The sequence below is a fragment of the Carya illinoinensis genome, chromosome 11, assembly GCF_018687715.1.
Source record: "Carya illinoinensis cultivar Pawnee chromosome 11, C.illinoinensisPawnee_v1, whole genome shotgun sequence".
NCBI lineage: Eukaryota > Viridiplantae > Streptophyta > Magnoliopsida > Fagales > Juglandaceae > Carya > Carya illinoinensis.
The window spans coordinates 19368663-19382346 of NC_056762.1; the positions used below are offsets into that span (position 1 = coordinate 19368663).

General features: G+C 52.5%; 45 non-coding genes across 45 annotated transcripts; all 45 read left to right on the forward strand.

The window, feature by feature from the left end:
* The first annotated feature begins 48 nt into the window (after positions 1 to 48).
* LOC122285741 lies at positions 49 to 167 on the forward strand. Its single transcript, XR_006233094.1, has one exon. It is a non-coding gene; the product is annotated as a 5S ribosomal RNA (ribosomal RNA).
* Positions 168 to 356: 189 nt separating this feature from the next.
* Positions 357 to 475, forward strand: LOC122287076. The gene has a single exon (XR_006234382.1). It is a non-coding gene; the product is annotated as a 5S ribosomal RNA (ribosomal RNA).
* A 189-nt stretch (positions 476 to 664) lies between these two features.
* On the forward strand, positions 665 to 783 carry LOC122285742. The gene has a single exon (XR_006233095.1). It is a non-coding gene; the product is annotated as a 5S ribosomal RNA (ribosomal RNA).
* Positions 784 to 961: 178 nt separating this feature from the next.
* LOC122285744 lies at positions 962 to 1080 on the forward strand. The gene has a single exon (XR_006233097.1). It is a non-coding gene; the product is annotated as a 5S ribosomal RNA (ribosomal RNA).
* A 189-nt stretch (positions 1081 to 1269) lies between these two features.
* LOC122285745 lies at positions 1270 to 1388 on the forward strand. Its single transcript, XR_006233098.1, has one exon. It is a non-coding gene; the product is annotated as a 5S ribosomal RNA (ribosomal RNA).
* A 189-nt stretch (positions 1389 to 1577) lies between these two features.
* On the forward strand, positions 1578 to 1696 carry LOC122285746. Its single transcript, XR_006233099.1, has one exon. It is a non-coding gene; the product is annotated as a 5S ribosomal RNA (ribosomal RNA).
* Positions 1697 to 1885: 189 nt separating this feature from the next.
* On the forward strand, positions 1886 to 2004 carry LOC122285747. The gene has a single exon (XR_006233100.1). It is a non-coding gene; the product is annotated as a 5S ribosomal RNA (ribosomal RNA).
* Positions 2005 to 2182: 178 nt separating this feature from the next.
* LOC122285748 lies at positions 2183 to 2301 on the forward strand. The gene has a single exon (XR_006233101.1). It is a non-coding gene; the product is annotated as a 5S ribosomal RNA (ribosomal RNA).
* Positions 2302 to 2490: 189 nt separating this feature from the next.
* LOC122285749 lies at positions 2491 to 2609 on the forward strand. The gene has a single exon (XR_006233102.1). It is a non-coding gene; the product is annotated as a 5S ribosomal RNA (ribosomal RNA).
* Positions 2610 to 2787: 178 nt separating this feature from the next.
* LOC122285751 lies at positions 2788 to 2906 on the forward strand. Its single transcript, XR_006233103.1, has one exon. It is a non-coding gene; the product is annotated as a 5S ribosomal RNA (ribosomal RNA).
* Positions 2907 to 3095: 189 nt separating this feature from the next.
* Positions 3096 to 3214, forward strand: LOC122285752. The gene has a single exon (XR_006233104.1). It is a non-coding gene; the product is annotated as a 5S ribosomal RNA (ribosomal RNA).
* A 189-nt stretch (positions 3215 to 3403) lies between these two features.
* LOC122285753 lies at positions 3404 to 3522 on the forward strand. The gene has a single exon (XR_006233105.1). It is a non-coding gene; the product is annotated as a 5S ribosomal RNA (ribosomal RNA).
* A 189-nt stretch (positions 3523 to 3711) lies between these two features.
* Positions 3712 to 3830, forward strand: LOC122285754. Its single transcript, XR_006233106.1, has one exon. It is a non-coding gene; the product is annotated as a 5S ribosomal RNA (ribosomal RNA).
* A 178-nt stretch (positions 3831 to 4008) lies between these two features.
* On the forward strand, positions 4009 to 4127 carry LOC122285756. Its single transcript, XR_006233108.1, has one exon. It is a non-coding gene; the product is annotated as a 5S ribosomal RNA (ribosomal RNA).
* Positions 4128 to 4316: 189 nt separating this feature from the next.
* On the forward strand, positions 4317 to 4435 carry LOC122285757. The gene has a single exon (XR_006233109.1). It is a non-coding gene; the product is annotated as a 5S ribosomal RNA (ribosomal RNA).
* A 178-nt stretch (positions 4436 to 4613) lies between these two features.
* On the forward strand, positions 4614 to 4732 carry LOC122285758. The gene has a single exon (XR_006233110.1). It is a non-coding gene; the product is annotated as a 5S ribosomal RNA (ribosomal RNA).
* Positions 4733 to 4921: 189 nt separating this feature from the next.
* On the forward strand, positions 4922 to 5040 carry LOC122285759. Its single transcript, XR_006233111.1, has one exon. It is a non-coding gene; the product is annotated as a 5S ribosomal RNA (ribosomal RNA).
* A 189-nt stretch (positions 5041 to 5229) lies between these two features.
* LOC122285760 lies at positions 5230 to 5348 on the forward strand. The gene has a single exon (XR_006233112.1). It is a non-coding gene; the product is annotated as a 5S ribosomal RNA (ribosomal RNA).
* Positions 5349 to 5526: 178 nt separating this feature from the next.
* On the forward strand, positions 5527 to 5645 carry LOC122285761. Its single transcript, XR_006233113.1, has one exon. It is a non-coding gene; the product is annotated as a 5S ribosomal RNA (ribosomal RNA).
* A 189-nt stretch (positions 5646 to 5834) lies between these two features.
* LOC122285762 lies at positions 5835 to 5953 on the forward strand. The gene has a single exon (XR_006233114.1). It is a non-coding gene; the product is annotated as a 5S ribosomal RNA (ribosomal RNA).
* Positions 5954 to 6131: 178 nt separating this feature from the next.
* On the forward strand, positions 6132 to 6250 carry LOC122288188. The gene has a single exon (XR_006235457.1). It is a non-coding gene; the product is annotated as a 5S ribosomal RNA (ribosomal RNA).
* A 189-nt stretch (positions 6251 to 6439) lies between these two features.
* On the forward strand, positions 6440 to 6558 carry LOC122285763. The gene has a single exon (XR_006233115.1). It is a non-coding gene; the product is annotated as a 5S ribosomal RNA (ribosomal RNA).
* A 189-nt stretch (positions 6559 to 6747) lies between these two features.
* Positions 6748 to 6866, forward strand: LOC122285764. Its single transcript, XR_006233116.1, has one exon. It is a non-coding gene; the product is annotated as a 5S ribosomal RNA (ribosomal RNA).
* A 178-nt stretch (positions 6867 to 7044) lies between these two features.
* Positions 7045 to 7163, forward strand: LOC122285765. Its single transcript, XR_006233117.1, has one exon. It is a non-coding gene; the product is annotated as a 5S ribosomal RNA (ribosomal RNA).
* A 189-nt stretch (positions 7164 to 7352) lies between these two features.
* Positions 7353 to 7471, forward strand: LOC122285768. Its single transcript, XR_006233119.1, has one exon. It is a non-coding gene; the product is annotated as a 5S ribosomal RNA (ribosomal RNA).
* Positions 7472 to 7660: 189 nt separating this feature from the next.
* On the forward strand, positions 7661 to 7779 carry LOC122283095. The gene has a single exon (XR_006230578.1). It is a non-coding gene; the product is annotated as a 5S ribosomal RNA (ribosomal RNA).
* Positions 7780 to 7958: 179 nt separating this feature from the next.
* Positions 7959 to 8077, forward strand: LOC122285769. The gene has a single exon (XR_006233120.1). It is a non-coding gene; the product is annotated as a 5S ribosomal RNA (ribosomal RNA).
* A 189-nt stretch (positions 8078 to 8266) lies between these two features.
* Positions 8267 to 8385, forward strand: LOC122285770. The gene has a single exon (XR_006233121.1). It is a non-coding gene; the product is annotated as a 5S ribosomal RNA (ribosomal RNA).
* A 189-nt stretch (positions 8386 to 8574) lies between these two features.
* LOC122285771 lies at positions 8575 to 8693 on the forward strand. The gene has a single exon (XR_006233122.1). It is a non-coding gene; the product is annotated as a 5S ribosomal RNA (ribosomal RNA).
* Positions 8694 to 8871: 178 nt separating this feature from the next.
* LOC122285772 lies at positions 8872 to 8990 on the forward strand. The gene has a single exon (XR_006233123.1). It is a non-coding gene; the product is annotated as a 5S ribosomal RNA (ribosomal RNA).
* A 189-nt stretch (positions 8991 to 9179) lies between these two features.
* Positions 9180 to 9298, forward strand: LOC122285773. Its single transcript, XR_006233124.1, has one exon. It is a non-coding gene; the product is annotated as a 5S ribosomal RNA (ribosomal RNA).
* A 178-nt stretch (positions 9299 to 9476) lies between these two features.
* On the forward strand, positions 9477 to 9595 carry LOC122288189. The gene has a single exon (XR_006235458.1). It is a non-coding gene; the product is annotated as a 5S ribosomal RNA (ribosomal RNA).
* Positions 9596 to 9784: 189 nt separating this feature from the next.
* On the forward strand, positions 9785 to 9903 carry LOC122285774. Its single transcript, XR_006233125.1, has one exon. It is a non-coding gene; the product is annotated as a 5S ribosomal RNA (ribosomal RNA).
* Positions 9904 to 10092: 189 nt separating this feature from the next.
* LOC122285775 lies at positions 10093 to 10211 on the forward strand. Its single transcript, XR_006233126.1, has one exon. It is a non-coding gene; the product is annotated as a 5S ribosomal RNA (ribosomal RNA).
* A 178-nt stretch (positions 10212 to 10389) lies between these two features.
* Positions 10390 to 10508, forward strand: LOC122285776. The gene has a single exon (XR_006233127.1). It is a non-coding gene; the product is annotated as a 5S ribosomal RNA (ribosomal RNA).
* Positions 10509 to 10697: 189 nt separating this feature from the next.
* Positions 10698 to 10816, forward strand: LOC122285777. The gene has a single exon (XR_006233128.1). It is a non-coding gene; the product is annotated as a 5S ribosomal RNA (ribosomal RNA).
* A 189-nt stretch (positions 10817 to 11005) lies between these two features.
* On the forward strand, positions 11006 to 11124 carry LOC122283096. The gene has a single exon (XR_006230579.1). It is a non-coding gene; the product is annotated as a 5S ribosomal RNA (ribosomal RNA).
* A 178-nt stretch (positions 11125 to 11302) lies between these two features.
* Positions 11303 to 11421, forward strand: LOC122285779. Its single transcript, XR_006233130.1, has one exon. It is a non-coding gene; the product is annotated as a 5S ribosomal RNA (ribosomal RNA).
* Positions 11422 to 11611: 190 nt separating this feature from the next.
* LOC122285780 lies at positions 11612 to 11730 on the forward strand. Its single transcript, XR_006233131.1, has one exon. It is a non-coding gene; the product is annotated as a 5S ribosomal RNA (ribosomal RNA).
* A 189-nt stretch (positions 11731 to 11919) lies between these two features.
* On the forward strand, positions 11920 to 12038 carry LOC122285781. Its single transcript, XR_006233132.1, has one exon. It is a non-coding gene; the product is annotated as a 5S ribosomal RNA (ribosomal RNA).
* Positions 12039 to 12216: 178 nt separating this feature from the next.
* Positions 12217 to 12335, forward strand: LOC122285783. Its single transcript, XR_006233133.1, has one exon. It is a non-coding gene; the product is annotated as a 5S ribosomal RNA (ribosomal RNA).
* Positions 12336 to 12524: 189 nt separating this feature from the next.
* LOC122285784 lies at positions 12525 to 12643 on the forward strand. The gene has a single exon (XR_006233134.1). It is a non-coding gene; the product is annotated as a 5S ribosomal RNA (ribosomal RNA).
* Positions 12644 to 12832: 189 nt separating this feature from the next.
* Positions 12833 to 12951, forward strand: LOC122285785. Its single transcript, XR_006233135.1, has one exon. It is a non-coding gene; the product is annotated as a 5S ribosomal RNA (ribosomal RNA).
* Positions 12952 to 13129: 178 nt separating this feature from the next.
* On the forward strand, positions 13130 to 13248 carry LOC122288051. Its single transcript, XR_006235328.1, has one exon. It is a non-coding gene; the product is annotated as a 5S ribosomal RNA (ribosomal RNA).
* Positions 13249 to 13437: 189 nt separating this feature from the next.
* On the forward strand, positions 13438 to 13556 carry LOC122285786. The gene has a single exon (XR_006233136.1). It is a non-coding gene; the product is annotated as a 5S ribosomal RNA (ribosomal RNA).
* Positions 13557 to 13684: the final 128 nt, after the last annotated feature.

Consider the following 13684-nt stretch of genomic DNA (forward strand, 5'->3'; position numbering starts at 1 on the left):
CGGCTAGGTCGTAATAGGATAATATTAGTTTTTCGCTGGTAGCATGATGGGTGCGATCATACCAGCACTAATGCACCGGATCCCATCAGAACTCCGCAGTTAAGCGTGCTTGGGCGAGAGTAGTACTAGGATGGGTGACCTCCTGGGAAGTCCTCGTGTTGCACCCCCCCTTTTAATTTTTACCGCATCTCTGGTCGGATGGACCGGAACGAGAACCAGGGAATGGATTTTTAGGAAAATCGCACCGACCCCATCGCGTAGCAATGGGTATCGGTCAGATCGCCGGTTGGCATGAGATAGGCAGGGTGCGGCTAGGTCGTAATAGGATTATATTAGTTTTTCGCTGGTAGCATGATGGGTGCGATCATACCAGCACTAATGCACCGGATCCCATCAGAACTCCGCAGTTAAGCGTGCTTGGGCGAGAGTAGTACTAGGATGGGTGACCTCCTGGGAAGCCCTCGTGTTGCACCCCCCCTTTTAATTTTTACCGCATCTCTGGTCGGATGGACCGGAACGAGAACCAGGGAATGGATTTTTAGGAAAATCGCACCGACCCCATCGCGTAGCTATGGGTATCGGTCAGATCGCCGGTTGGCATGAGATAGGCAGGGTGCGGCTAGGTCGTAATAGGATTATATTAGTTTTTCGCTGGTAGCATGATGGGTGCGATCATACCAGCACTAATGCACCGGATCCCATCAGAACTCCGCAGTTAAGCGTGCTTGGGCGAGAGTAGTACTAGGATGGGTGACCTCCTGGGAAGTCCTCGTGTTGCACCCCCCCTTTTTATTTTTACCGCATCTCCGGTCGGATGGACCGGAACGACAACCGGGCAATGGATTCTTAGGAAAATCGCACCGACCCCATCGCTATCAATCAGATCGCCAGTTGGCATGGGATAGGCAGGGTGCGGCTAGGTCGTAATAGGATTATATTAGTTTTTCGCTGGTAGCATGATGGGTGCGATCATACCAGCACTAATGCACCGGATCCCATCAGAACTCCGCAGTTAAGCGTGCTTGGGCGAGAGTAGTACTAGGATGGGTGACCTCCTGGGAAGTCCTCGTGTTGCACCCCCCCTTTTAATTTTTACCGCATCTCTGGTCGGATGGACCGGAACAAGAACCGGGGAATGGATTTTTAGGAAAATCGCACCGACCCCATCGCGTAGAAATGGGTATCGGTCAGATCGCCGGTTGGCATGAGATAGGCAGGGTGCGGCTAGGTCGTAATAGGATTATATTAGTTTTTCGCTGGTAGCATGATGGGTGCGATCATACCAGCACTAATGCACCGGATCCCATCAGAACTCCGCAGTTAAGCGTGCTTGGGCGAGAGTAGTACTAGGATGGGTGACCTCCTGGGAAGTCCTCGTGTTGCACCCCCCCTTTTTATTTTTACCGCATCTCCGGTCGGATGGACCGGAACGACAACCGGGCAATGGATTCTTAGGAAAATCGCACCGACCCCATCGCGTAGCAATGGGTATCGATCAGATCGCCGGTTGGCATGGGATAGGCATGGTGCGGCTAGGTCGTAATAGGATTATATTAGTTTTTCGCTGGTAGCATGATGGGTGCGATCATACCAGCACTAATGCACCGGATCCCATCAGAACTCCGCAGTTAAGCGTGCTTGGGCGAGAGTAGTACTAGGATGGGTGACCTCCTGGGAAGTCCTCGTGTTGCACCCCCCCTTTTTATTTTTACCGCATCTCCGGTCGGATGGACCGGAACGACAACCGGGCAATGGATTCTTAGGAAAATCGCACCGACCCCATCGCGTAGCAATGGGTATCGATCAGATCGCCGGTTGGCATGGGATAGGCATGGTGCGGCTAGGTCGTAATAGGATTATATTAGTTTTTCGCTGGTAGCATGATGGGTGCGATCATACCAGCACTAATGCACCGGATCCCATCAGAACTCCGCAGTTAAGCGTGCTTGGGCGAGAGTAGTACTAGGATGGGTGACCTCCTGGGAAGTCCTCGTGTTGCACCCCCCCTTTTTATTTTTACCGCATCTCCGGTCTGATGGACCGGAACGACAACCGGGCAATGGATTCTTAGGAAAATCGCACCGACCCCATCGCTATCAATCAGATCGCCAGTTGGCATGGGATAGGCAGGGTGCGGCTAGGTCGTAATAGGATTATATTAGTTTTTCGCTGGTAGCATGATGGGTGCGATCATACCAGCACTAATGCACCGGATCCCATCAGAACTCCGCAGTTAAGCGTGCTTGGGCGAGAGTAGTACTAGGATGGGTGACCTCCTGGGAAGTCCTCGTGTTGCACCCCCCCTTTTAATTTTTACCGCATCTCTGGTCGGATGGACCGGAACGAGAACCAGGGAATGGATTTTTAGGAAAATCGCACCGACCCCATCGCGTAGCAATGGGTATCGGTCAGATCGCCGGTTGGCATGAGATAGGCAGGGTGCGGCTAGGTCGTAATAGGATTATATTAGTTTTTCGCTGGTAGCATGATGGGTGCGATCATACCAGCACTAATGCACCGGATCCCATCAGAACTCCGCAGTTAAGCGTGCTTGGGCGAGAGTAGTACTAGGATGGGTGACCTCCTGGGAAGTCCTCGTGTTGCACCCCCCCTTTTTATTTTTACCGCATCTCCGGTCGGATGGACCGGAACGACAACCGGGCAATGGATTCTTAGGAAAATCGCACCGACCCCATCGCTATCAATCAGATCGCCAGTTGGCATGGGATAGGCAGGGTGCGGCTAGGTCGTAATAGGATTATATTAGTTTTTCGCTGGTAGCATGATGGGTGCGATCATACCAGCACTAATGCACCGGATCCCATCAGAACTCCGCAGTTAAGCGTGCTTGGGCGAGAGTAGTACTAGGATGGGTGACCTCCTGGGAAGTCCTCGTGTTGCACCCCCCCTTTTAATTTTTACCGCATCTCTGGTCGGATGGACCGGAACAAGAACCGGGGAATGGATTTTTAGGAAAATCGCACCGACCCCATCGCGTAGCAATGGGTATCGGTCAGATCGCCGGTTGGCATGAGATAGGCAGGGTGCGGCTAGGTCGTAATAGGATTATATTAGTTTTTCGCTGGTAGCATGATGGGTGCGATCATACCAGCACTAATGCACCGGATCCCATCAGAACTCCGCAGTTAAGCGTGCTTGGGCGAGAGTAGTACTAGGATGGGTGACCTCCTGGGAAGTCCTCGTGTTGCACCCCCCCTTTTTATTTTTACCGCATCTCCGGTCGGATGGACCGGAACGACAACCGGGCAATGGATTCTTAGGAAAATCGCACCGACCCCATCGCGTAGCAATGGGTATCGATCAGATCGCCGGTTGGCATGGGATAGGCATGGTGCGGCTAGGTCGTAATAGGATTATATTAGTTTTTCGCTGGTAGCATGATGGGTGCGATCATACCAGCACTAATGCACCGGATCCCATCAGAACTCCGCAGTTAAGCGTGCTTGGGCGAGAGTAGTACTAGGATGGGTGACCTCCTGGGAAGTCCTCGTGTTGCACCCCCCCTTTTTATTTTTACCGCATCTCCGGTCGGATGGACCGGAACGACAACCGGGCAATGGATTCTTAGGAAAATCGCACCGACCCCATCGCGTAGCAATGGGTATCGATCAGATCGCCGGTTGGCATGGGATAGGCATGGTGCGGCTAGGTCGTAATAGGATTATATTAGTTTTTCGCTGGTAGCATGATGGGTGCGATCATACCAGCACTAATGCACCGGATCCCATCAGAACTCCGCAGTTAAGCGTGCTTGGGCGAGAGTAGTACTAGGATGGGTGACCTCCTGGGAAGTCCTCGTGTTGCACCCCCCCTTTTTATTTTTACCGCATCTCCGGTCTGATGGACCGAAACGACAACCGGGCAATGGATTCTTAGGAAAATCGCACCGACCCCATCGCTATCAATCAGATCGCCAGTTGGCATGGGATAGGCAGGGTGCGGCTAGGTCGTAATAGGATTATATTAGTTTTTCGCTGGTAGCATGATGGGTGCGATCATACCAGCACTAATGCACCGGATCCCATCAGAACTCCGCAGTTAAGCGTGCTTGGGCGAGAGTAGTACTAGGATGGGTGACCTCCTGGGAAGTCCTCGTGTTGCACCCCCCCTTTTAATTTTTACCGCATCTCTGGTCGGATGGACCGGAACGAGAACCAGGGAATGGATTTTTAGGAAAATCGCACCGACCCCATCGCGTAGCAATGGGTATCGGTCAGATCGCCGGTTGGCATGAGATAGGCAGGGTGCGGCTAGGTCGTAATAGGATTATATTAGTTTTTCGCTGGTAGCATGATGGGTGCGATCATACCAGCACTAATGCACCGGATCCCATCAGAACTCCGCAGTTAAGCGTGCTTGGGCGAGAGTAGTACTAGGATGGGTGACCTCCTGGGAAGTCCTCGTGTTGCACCCCCCCTTTTTATTTTTACCGCATCTCCGGTCGGATGGACCGGAACGACAACCGGGCAATGGATTCTTAGGAAAATCGCACCGACCCCATCGCTATCAATCAGATCGCCAGTTGGCATGGGATAGGCAGGGTGCGGCTAGGTCGTAATAGGATTATATTAGTTTTTCGCTGGTAGCATGATGGGTGCGATCATACCAGCACTAATGCACCGGATCCCATCAGAACTCCGCAGTTAAGCGTGCTTGGGCGAGAGTAGTACTAGGATGGGTGACCTCCTGGGAAGTCCTCGTGTTGCACCCCCCCTTTTAATTTTTACCGCATCTCTGGTCGGATGGACCGGAACGAGAACCGGGGAATGGATTTTTAGGAAAATCGCACCGACCCCATCGCGTAGCAATGGGTATCGGTCAGATCGCCGGTTGGCATGAGATAGGCAGGGTGCGGCTAGGTCGTAATAGGATTATATTAGTTTTTCGCTGGTAGCATGATGGGTGCGATCATACCAGCACTAATGCACCGGATCCCATCAGAACTCCGCAGTTAAGCGTGCTTGGGCGAGAGTAGTACTAGGATGGGTGACCTCCTGGGAAGTCCTCGTGTTGCACCCCCCCTTTTTATTTTTACCGCATCTCCGGTCGGATGGACCGGAACGACAACCGGGCAATGGATTCTTAGGAAAATCGCACCGACCCCATCGCGTAGCAATGGGTATCGATCAGATCGCCGGTTGGCATGGGATAGGCATGGTGCGGCTAGGTCGTAATAGGATTATATTAGTTTTTCGCTGGTAGCATGATGGGTGCGATCATACCAGCACTAATGCACCGGATCCCATCAGAACTCCGCAGTTAAGCGTGCTTGGGCGAGAGTAGTACTAGGATGGGTGACCTCCTGGGAAGTCCTCGTGTTGCACCCCCCCTTTTTATTTTTACCGCATCTCCGGTCGGATGGACCGGAACGACAACCGGGCAATGGATTCTTAGGAAAATCGCACCGACCCCATCGCTATCAATCAGATCGCCAGTTGGCATGGGATAGGCAGGGTGCGGCTAGGTCGTAATAGGATTATATTAGTTTTTCGCTGGTAGCATGATGGGTGCGATCATACCAGCACTAATGCACCGGATCCCATCAGAACTCCGCAGTTAAGCGTGCTTGGGCGAGAGTAGTACTAGGATGGGTGACCTCCTGGGAAGTCCTCGTGTTGCACCCCCCCTTTTAATTTTTACCGCATCTCTGGTCGGATGGACCGGAACGAGAACCAGGGAATGGATTTTTAGGAAAATCGCACCGACCCCATCGCGTAGCAATGGGTATCGGTCAGATCGCCGGTTGGCATGAGATAGGCAGGGTGCGGCTAGGTCGTAATAGGATTATATTAGTTTTTCGCTGGTAGCATGATGGGTGCGATCATACCAGCACTAATGCACCGGATCCCATCAGAACTCCGCAGTTAAGCGTGCTTGGGCGAGAGTAGTACTAGGATGGGTGACCTCCTGGGAAGTCCTCGTGTTGCACCCCCCCTTTTTATTTTTACCGCATCTCCGGTCGGATGGACCGGAACGACAACCGGGCAATGGATTCTTAGGAAAATCGCACCGACCCCATCGCTATCAATCAGATCGCCAGTTGGCATGGGATAGGCAGGGTGCGGCTAGGTCGTAATAGGATTATATTAGTTTTTCGCTGGTAGCATGATGGGTGCGATCATACCAGCACTAATGCACCGGATCCCATCAGAACTCCGCAGTTAAGCGTGCTTGGGCGAGAGTAGTACTAGGATGGGTGACCTCCTGGGAAGTCGTCGTGTTGCACCCCCCCTTTTAATTTTTACCGCATCTCTGGTCGGATGGACCGGAACGAGAACCGGGGAATGGATTTTTAGGAAAATCGCACCGACCCCATCGCGTAGCAATGGGTATCGGTCAGATCGCCGGTTGGCATGAGATAGGCAGGGTGCGGCTAGGTCGTAATAGGATTATATTAGTTTTTCGCTGGTAGCATGATGGGTGCGATCATACCAGCACTAATGCACCGGATCCCATCAGAACTCCGCAGTTAAGCGTGCTTGGGCGAGAGTAGTACTAGGATGGGTGACCTCCTGGGAAGTCCTCGTGTTGCACCCCCCCTTTTTATTTTTACCGCATCTCCGGTCGGATGGACCGGAACGACAACCGGGCAATGGATTCTTAGGAAAATCGCACCGACCCCATCGCGTAGCAATGGGTATCGATCAGATCGCCGGTTGGCATGGGATAGGCATGGTGCGGCTAGGTCGTAATAGGATTATATTAGTTTTTCGCTGGTAGCATGATGGGTGCGATCATACCAGCACTAATGCACCGGATCCCATCAGAACTCCGCAGTTAAGCGTGCTTGGGCGAGAGTAGTACTAGGATGGGTGACCTCCTGGGAAGTCCTCGTGTTGCACCCCCCCTTTTTATTTTTACCGCATCTCCGGTCGGATGGACCGGAACGACAACCGGGCAATGGATTCTTAGGAAAATCGCACCGACCCCATCGCTATCAATCAGATCGCCAGTTGGCATGGGATAGGCAGGGTGCGGCTAGGTCGTAATAGGATTATATTAGTTTTTCGCTGGTAGCATGATGGGTGCGATCATACCAGCACTAATGCACCGGATCCCATCAGAACTCCGCAGTTAAGCGTGCTTGGGCGAGAGTAGTACTAGGATGGGTGACCTCCTGGGAAGTCCTCGTGTTGCACCCCCCCTTTTAATTTTTACCGCATCTCTGGTCGGATGGACCGGAACGAGAACCAGGGAATGGATTTTTAGGAAAATCGCACCGACCCCATCGCGTAGCAATGGGTATCGGTCAGATCGCCGGTTGGCATGAGATAGGCAGGGTGCGGCTAGGTCGTAATAGGATTATATTAGTTTTTCGCTGGTAGCATGATGGGTGCGATCATACCAGCACTAATGCACCGGATCCCATCAGAACTCCGCAGTTAAGCGTGCTTGGGCGAGAGTAGTACTAGGATGGGTGACCTCCTGGGAAGTCCTCGTGTTGCACCCCCCCTTTTTATTTTTACCGCATCTCCGGTCGGATGGACCGGAACGACAACCGGGCAATGGATTCTTAGGAAAATCGCACCGACCCCATCGCGTAGCAATGGGTATCGATCAGATCGCCGGTTGGCATGGGATAGGCATGGTGCGGCTAGGTCGTAATAGGATTATATTAGTTTTTCGCTGGTAGCATGATGGGTGCGATCCTACCAGCACTAATGCACCGGATCCCATCAGAACTCAGCAGTTAAGCGTGCTTGGGCGAGAGTAGTACTAGGATGGGTGACCTCCTGGGAAGTCCTCGTGTTGCACCCCCCCCTTTTTATTTTTACCGCATCTCCGGTCTGATGGACCGGAACGACAACCGGGCAATGGATTCTTAGGAAAATCGCACCGACCCCATCGCTATCAATCAGATCGCCAGTTGGCATGGGATAGGCAGGGTGCGGCTAGGTCGTAATAGGATTATATTAGTTTTTCGCTGGTAGCATGATGGGTGCGATCATACCAGCACTAATGCACCGGATCCCATCAGAACTCCGCAGTTAAGCGTGCTTGGGCGAGAGTAGTACTAGGATGGGTGACCTCCTGGGAAGTCCTCGTGTTGCACCCCCCCTTTTAATTTTTACCGCATCTCTGGTCGGATGGACCGGAACGAGAACCAGGGAATGGATTTTTAGGAAAATCGCACCGACCCCATCGCGTAGCAATGGGTATCGGTCAGATCGCCGGTTGGCATGAGATAGGCAGGGTGCGGCTAGGTCGTAATAGGATAATATTAGTTTTTCGCTGGTAGCATGATGGGTGCGATCATACCAGCACTAATGCACCGGATCCCATCAGAACTCCGCAGTTAAGCGTGCTTGGGCGAGAGTAGTACTAGGATGGGTGACCTCCTGGGAAGTCCTCGTGTTGCACCCCCCCTTTTAATTTTTACCGCATCTCTGGTCGGATGGACCGGAACGAGAACCAGGGAATGGATTTTTAGGAAAATCGCACCGACCCCATCGCGTAGCAATGGGTATCGGTCAGATCGCCGGTTGGCATGAGATAGGCAGGGTGCGGCTAGGTCGTAATAGGATTATATTAGTTTTTCGCTGGTAGCATGATGGGTGCGATCATACCAGCACTAATGCACCGGATCCCATCAGAACTCCGCAGTTAAGCGTGCTTGGGCGAGAGTAGTACTAGGATGGGTGACCTCCTGGGAAGTCCTCGTGTTGCACCCCCCCTTTTTATTTTTACCGCATCTCCGGTCGGATGGACCGGAACGACAACCGGGCAATGGATTCTTAGGAAAATCGCACCGACCCCATCGCTATCAATCAGATCGCCAGTTGGCATGGGATAGGCAGGGTGCGGCTAGGTCGTAATAGGATTATATTAGTTTTTCGCTGGTAGCATGATGGGTGCGATCATACCAGCACTAATGCACCGGATCCCATCAGAACTCCGCAGTTAAGCGTGCTTGGGCGAGAGTAGTACTAGGATGGGTGACCTCCTGGGAAGTCCTCGTGTTGCACCCCCCCTTTTAATTTTTACCGCATCTCTGGTCGGATGGACCGGAACGAGAACCGGGGAATGGATTTTTAGGAAAATCGCACCGACCCCATCGCGTAGCAATGGGTATCGGTCAGATCGCCGGTTGGCATGAGATAGGCAGGGTGCGGCTAGGTCGTAATAGGATTATATTAGTTTTTCGCTGGTAGCATGATGGGTGCGATCATACCAGCACTAATGCACCGGATCCCATCAGAACTCCGCAGTTAAGCGTGCTTGGGCGAGAGTAGTACTAGGATGGGTGACCTCCTGGGAAGTCCTCGTGTTGCACCCCCCCTTTTTATTTTTACCGCATCTCCGGTCGGATGGACCGGAACGACAACCGGGCAATGGATTCTTAGGAAAATCGCACCGACCCCATCGCTATCAATCAGATCGCCAGTTGGCATGGGATAGGCAGGGTGCGGCTAGGTCGTAATAGGATTATATTAGTTTTTCGCTGGTAGCATGATGGGTGCGATCATACCAGCACTAATGCACCGGATCCCATCAGAACTCCGCAGTTAAGCGTGCTTGGGCGAGAGTAGTACTAGGATGGGTGACCTCCTGGGAAGTCGTCGTGTTGCACCCCCCCTTTTAATTTTTACCGCATCTCTGGTCGGATGGACCGGAACGAGAACCGGGGAATGGATTTTTAGGAAAATCGCACCGACCCCATCGCGTAGCAATGGGTATCGGTCAGATCGCCGGTTGGCATGAGATAGGCAGGGTGCGGCTAGGTCGTAATAGGATTATATTAGTTTTTCGCTGGTAGCATGATGGGTGCGATCATACCAGCACTAATGCACCGGATCCCATCAGAACTCCGCAGTTAAGCGTGCTTGGGCGAGAGTAGTACTAGGATGGGTGACCTCCTGGGAAGTCCTCGTGTTGCACCCCCCCTTTTTATTTTTACCGCATCTCCGGTCGGATGGACCGGAACGACAACCGGGCAATGGATTCTTAGGAAAATCGCACCGACCCCATCGCGTAGCAATGGGTATCGATCAGATCGCCGGTTGGCATGGGATAGGCATGGTGCGGCTAGGTCGTAATAGGATTATATTAGTTTTTCGCTGGTAGCATGATGGGTGCGATCATACCAGCACTAATGCACCGGATCCCATCAGAACTCCGCAGTTAAGCGTGCTTGGGCGAGAGTAGTACTAGGATGGGTGACCTCCTGGGAAGTCCTCGTGTTGCACCCCCCCTTTTTATTTTTACCGCATCTCCGGTCGGATGGACCGGAACGACAACCGGGCAATGGATTCTTAGGAAAATCGCACCGACCCCATCGCTATCAATCAGATCGCCAGTTGGCATGGGATAGGCAGGGTGCGGCTAGGTCGTAATAGGATTATATTAGTTTTTCGCTGGTAGCATGATGGGTGCGATCATACCAGCACTAATGCACCGGATCCCATCAGAACTCCGCAGTTAAGCGTGCTTGGGCGAGAGTAGTACTAGGATGGGTGACCTCCTGGGAAGTCCTCGTGTTGCACCCCCCCTTTTAATTTTTACCGCATCTCTGGTCGGATGGACCGGAACGAGAACCAGGGAATGGATTTTTAGGAAAATCGCACCGACCCCATCGCGTAGCAATGGGTATCGGTCAGATCGCCGGTTGGCATGAGATAGGCAGGGTGCGGCTAGGTCGTAATAGGATTATATTAGTTTTTCGCTGGTAGCATGATGGGTGCGATCATACCAGCACTAATGCACCGGATCCCATCAGAACTCCGCAGTTAAGCGTGCTTGGGCGAGAGTAGTACTAGGATGGGTGACCTCCTGGGAAGTCCTCGTGTTGCACCCCCCCTTTTTATTTTTACCGCATCTCCGGTCGGATGGACCGGAACGACAACCGGGCAATGGATTCTTAGGAAAATCGCACCGACCCCATCGCGTAGCAATGGGTATCGATCAGATCGCCGGTTGGCATGGGATAGGCATGGTGCGGCTAGGTCGTAATAGGATTATATTAGTTTTTCGCTGGTAGCATGATGGGTGCGATCCTACCAGCACTAATGCACCGGATCCCATCAGAACTCAGCAGTTAAGCGTGCTTGGGCGAGAGTAGTACTAGGATGGGTGACCTCCTGGGAAGTCCTCGTGTTGCACCCCCCCTTTTTATTTTTACCGCATCTCCGGTCTGATGGACCGGAACGACAACCGGGCAATGGATTCTTAGGAAAATCGCACCGACCCCATCGCTATCAATCAGATCGCCAGTTGGCATGGGATAGGCAGGGTGCGGCTAGGTCGTAATAGGATTATATTAGTTTTTCGCTGGTAGCATGATGGGTGCGATCATACCAGCACTAATGCACCGGATCCCATCAGAACTCCGCAGTTAAGCGTGCTTGGGCGAGAGTAGTACTAGGATGGGTGACCTCCTGGGAAGTCCTCGTGTTGCACCCCCCCCTTTTAATTTTTACCGCATCTCTGGTCGGATGGACCGGAACGAGAACCAGGGAATGGATTTTTAGGAAAATCGCACCGACCCCATCGCGTAGCAATGGGTATCGGTCAGATCGCCGGTTGGCATGAGATAGGCAGGGTGCGGCTAGGTCGTAATAGGATAATATTAGTTTTTCGCTGGTAGCATGATGGGTGCGATCATACCAGCACTAATGCACCGGATCCCATCAGAACTCCGCAGTTAAGCGTGCTTGGGCGAGAGTAGTACTAGGATGGGTGACCTCCTGGGAAGTCCTCGTGTTGCACCCCCCCTTTTAATTTTTACCGCATCTCTGGTCGGATGGACCGGAACGAGAACCAGGGAATGGATTTTTAGGAAAATCGCACCGACCCCATCGCGTAGCAATGGGTATCGGTCAGATCGCCGGTTGGCATGAGATAGGCAGGGTGCGGCTAGGTCGTAATAGGATTATATTAGTTTTTCGCTGGTAGCATGATGGGTGCGATCATACCAGCACTAATGCACCGGATCCCATCAGAACTCCGCAGTTAAGCGTGCTTGGGCGAGAGTAGTACTAGGATGGGTGACCTCCTGGGAAGTCCTCGTGTTGCACCCCCCCTTTTTATTTTTACCGCATCTCCGGTCGGATGGACCGGAACGACAACCGGGCAATGGATTCTTAGGAAAATCGCACCGACCCCATCGCTATCAATCAGATCGCCAGTTGGCATGGGATAGGCAGGGTGCGGCTAGGTCGTAATAGGATTATATTAGTTTTTCGCTGGTAGCATGATGGGTGCGATCATACCAGCACTAATGCACCGGATCCCATCAGAACTCCGCAGTTAAGCGTGCTTGGGCGAGAGTAGTACTAGGATGGGTGACCTCCTGGGAAGTCCTCGTGTTGCACCCCCCCTTTTAATTTTTACCGCATCTCTGGTCGGATGGACCGGAACGAGAACCGGGGAATGGATTTTTAGGAAAATCGCACCGACCCCATCGCGTAGCAATGGGTATCGGTCAGATCGCCGGTTGGCATGAGATAGGCAGGGTGCGGCTAGGTCGTAATAGGATTATATTAGTTTTTCGCTGGTAGCATGATGGGTGCGATCATACCAGCACTAATGCACCGGATCCCATCAGAACTCCGCAGTTAAGCGTGCTTGGGCGAGAGTAGTACTAGGATGGGTGACCTCCTGGGAAGTCCTCGTGTTGCACCCCCCCTTTTTATTTTTACCGCATCTCCGGTCGGATGGACCGGAACGACAACCGGGCAATGGATTCTTAGGAAAATCGCACCGACCCCATCGCGTAGCAATGGGTATCGATCAGATCGCCGGTTGGCATGGGATAGGCATGGTGCGGCTAGGTCGTAATAGGATTATATTAGTTTTTCGCTGGTAGCATGATGGGTGCGATCATACCAGCACTAATGCACCGGATCCCATCAGAACTCCGCAGTTAAGCGTGCTTGGGCGAGAGTAGTACTAGGATGGGTGACCTCCTGGGAAGTCCTCGTGTTGCACCCCCCCTTTTTATTTTTACCGCATCTCCGGTCGGATGGACCGGAACGACAACCGGGCAATGGATTCTTAGGAAAATCGCACCGACCCCATCGCTATCAATCAGATCGCCAGTTGGCATGGGATAGGCAGGGTGCGGCTAGGTCGTAATAGGATTATATTAGTTTTTCGCTGGTAGCATGATGGGTGCGATCATACCAGCACTAATGCACCGGATCGCATCAGAACTCCGCAGTTAAGCGTGCTTGGGCGAGAGTAGTACTAGGATGGGTGACCTCCTGGGAAGTCCTCGTGTTGCACCCCCCCTTTTAATTTTTACCGCATCTCTGGTCGGATGGACCGGAACGAGAACCAGGGAATGGATTTTTAGGAAAATCGCACCGACCCCATCGCGTAGCGATGGGTATCGGTCAGATCGCCGGTTGGCATGAGATAGGCAGGGTGCGGCTAGGTCGTAATAGGATTATATTAGTTTTGCGCTGGTAGCATGATGGGTGCGATCATACCAGCACTAATGCACCGGATCCCATCAGAACTCCGCAGTTAAGCGTGCTTGGGCGAGAGTAGTACTAGGATGGGTGACCTCCTGGGAAGTCCTCGTGTTGCACCCCCCCTTTTAATTTTTACCGCATCTCTGGTCGGATGGACCGGAACGAGAACCAGGGAATGGATTTTTAGGAAAATCGCACCGACCCCATCGCGTAGCAATGGGTATCGGTCAGATCGCCGGTTGGCATGA